Source organism: Opisthorchis viverrini, assembly GCF_000715545.1.
Source record: "Opisthorchis viverrini unplaced genomic scaffold scaffold232, whole genome shotgun sequence".
Lineage (NCBI taxonomy): Eukaryota > Metazoa > Platyhelminthes > Trematoda > Opisthorchiida > Opisthorchiidae > Opisthorchis > Opisthorchis viverrini.
The window spans coordinates 81206-84412 of record NW_008752096.1 but is presented as its reverse complement, the minus strand read 5'-3'; the positions used below and the strand labels follow the sequence as shown (position 1 = coordinate 84412).

General features: G+C 47.4%; 1 protein-coding gene across 1 annotated transcript in view; it reads right to left on the bottom strand.

Moving 5' to 3' along the window:
- T265_11016 (hypothetical protein) overlaps nt 1-3207 on the bottom strand; it is a gene marked incomplete at both ends in the record, with an annotated part of 65935 nt that overhangs the window by 61709 nt on the left and 1019 nt on the right. The gene's annotated exons all lie outside the window — the stretch shown is intronic.

The window sequence follows — 3207 nt, the reverse complement described above, 5'->3', positions numbered from 1 at the left end:
GTGTAGGCACCTCGGAATGATTGTGTTAAGCTAGCACTAAGTCCCTCCCTCATCCACCTTTATTCTTTTCTTTACAATAAGGCTTTCAAATAAGTCATGGTTGTACGGCAGTGAAGCATTGGGGTTGACCACTGATGTCATGCTGTCGTTGATGATGATGATGAGTCACAGAGTGTTCCACAAGGTCGTGCCAGAATGTCCGTGAGGGGCGAGAACCGTTTCGGTTATTAGGGACGGCTGGCACCCGAAGAGTATTATTCAGATTTATAAAACTCTTCACGGTTCGACATGGCACCAATCAGTCCGCTTCATAATTAGGAACACAAGAAGGCCACTTGACAAAATTGACATATCCAGTTCTTTGTGCGTATATCTATCATAAGTGTAGCATAGAGTGATCTTAACACGGCTATCTTTGATTAGTCGCCATTCTCATGAGGAACTGCGGAAGTCAGTGAATTATAAACACAGGATTCCTTTAGCAAGGCGTAGATGCATGTAAGTGCTTGACTTGACTTCCAAGATGTGGGCCACGCTTCGTCGGTTGGTTGATTGACGATGACGAGTGACTGGTACGTCCAATATGCCCCTCTGTTTTTTTAATGTCACGAACTGCTTTTCTAGTCCTATCTTCATTCAGATTTCTCTGGCCGTTTTATTACAGGCAGCAGTTTCGTCTTCGGTCGCATCTCTGTCATGGCTACCGTGTATCTGCAACAAAAAGATCCGAACCAAACTATCCAGAACTAGTGCTGTTCTACAGTAATATGCTGAGGATAGTGAACCTCCAGCTTTCAACTCCAAACGGATGCCAGCGGAGTAGCGCTACAATGCCTACGGTCGTTAGCTCCTTGTCATCTACTTAACGATGTCCCACTTCCGACAAAAGCTGGATGGTCAAAAATCCATTGTGTTTATCTATCAAAACCCCCTGGTATACGCCTTCCAGGAGGCGTTTGATAGGCACTTCTATAGGGAACCCCGTCAACCAGAATATATCGCACAGCTCACCATCGACATACGGCACGTCCCTGGGTCGAAAACACTGCAGCTGACACCGTTGCGAATACAAGTGCTAGCAAATTCTTTGCCATCCACAACCCACTTACACGCCTGCGAGGACGTCTTGGCTCTTAGCTCCTCCCTATCTAGGACGTGTGGTGTACGAAAGGCTATGATCTAACCCACCCAGGAAGGGGCACACTGTTGGGCTAGTATCGCAATGTTTTGTGCGGTCCAAAGTATAAGATATCCACGGGTGGACTAACACGTATCTACCCTATCAACACACTAAGGTACATCTTCCATACCAGATGGAAGATCCTATAACGTACACGTATATACCGTCGACTCCTTAAAGCCACCTAAAGGCACTACGTGTTAACTAGCGAAAACTGGTGGCCAGAAGCAATACTAACTCTTGACTGCAACCTAGAAACGATTACCCGCACATTTCTCACTGACTGCGTTGCTTAGTTTGGTTTAGGGATCCCATTTTGAAGCAACTACCGACGGCTTACTCAACACATCAAACCATGAGCTCGACAAGGTAACAATAGGTCATCCAACAGCTAGTCAGCCGATCGAACGCTTTCACCCTCAACTTAAAATAGCGCTGCGGGAGATCAATAAGCATTCTTGGTGGGGAACTCTACATTTGTTCTTTTAGCTTCAGAAACACATCAAAAGCCAATCTACGAGAGAGTTGCCCTACAGATGCTTCTTCCGACTACCTGGTGAGGTCGACACCTCCAAAGCTTCGTCGGCTTGTGATTACCGCGACTAAATTACCCTCTGCGAGACCATATGCGCCCGCTCAGGTCAGTCACCAGCAGAAAACAATCGACCCACTTCATCTACTCGAGGCTCCATACACATACTCACCCTTCTTCGTTAGAAACAATGTATAGCTACTATCTTAAATTCCATGAATCAGACCCCACAGTATCGTTTGTAGAAATATTTCACTGATAAATTAGGAAAGTGTGAATTGATGTCAGTCAACAGACTGAAGCCGTCACTTTCGGAGGTAGCCGGCTGAGGTGCATAAAAGCAGGACTGAGTGCGGAGGCACTGCAAACGCAATCCTGCAATCCCACGGTCCCTTGCCCGTTAACCGCGCAGTCAACTACACTGTCCACGAGCCGTACAAACATCCTCGGCCAAGAATTCCACCCACCCGTTCGCTTCACTGACTACGTCAATGAAGCAGTAATCCCTGTCACTGTTCATGTCCGTGCCGTTTTCTTGTTACGTTACTTTCAGATCCCGTGTGCTACATAAATCTCTTTTTGTTTCCGAGTTTTTCCCTCTCAAGTGTGGGTGTTTCTGTGGTTGTTCCCTACGATTTGGTCATCCGAAAAGCCATGGAATCCGAAAAAACCAGCTGGATCGTGGTTGGACGTACGATACTTGGTCACGGAAGCACGAAGAAGGGCACCAGTTACCAGAATTTACTACGTTATACACGGACCGAAGGGCACAAACTGGACAGCTGAATGCACGATGTGCGGTTGCTGGATCTCCATGATGAAATGGAGCCACTGGTTTCGACAAGTGCACTCATTTGGTCAGTTCATCCAAGAATACTTGCGCCTTCTACGCCTCTTCGAACATGAGAACGATGTCGTCTGCATATTCCAGATCGACAAGGTTTTCTTCACAGACTATTTGAACACCAGGGTTTTGGAGACCCTCCAGCGTTCGTCTCATTATTTCATCGATCACGAAGTTAAAAAGGAATGGAGAGAGTGGGCATCCCTGACGGACACCGCTTTGTGTGCGGAAGCTTTTGGAGAGCTCTCCGTACACTCTCACACGTCCGGAAGTCTGAGAATACAAAGAACGTATTATGTTTGCAAACTTCCGGGGCATTCTTTGGTGGGCAAGCGTCTCAAGAAAAACAGATAAGGCAACCGAGTCGAATGCGTCTCGGAAATCCAGGAATACTAGAATTGTAGGTTGCTTATACGTATGGCGTTGTTCTAGCACCTGACGTAGTGTGAAGATTTGGTCGACACAACCCCCACCAGGCCGAAATCCCGCTTGCTGCTCGCGAGTCAGCATCTCACGAGCCACCGTAAGGCGACGAAGCACAACTGACGCCAACAGTCTCGTTACAACCGGGGTCAAGCTGATCCCCCTGTGGTTACCACACTCACTACGCACCCCTTTTTGAAAATGGGCACTATCACCGATTCTCCCCAG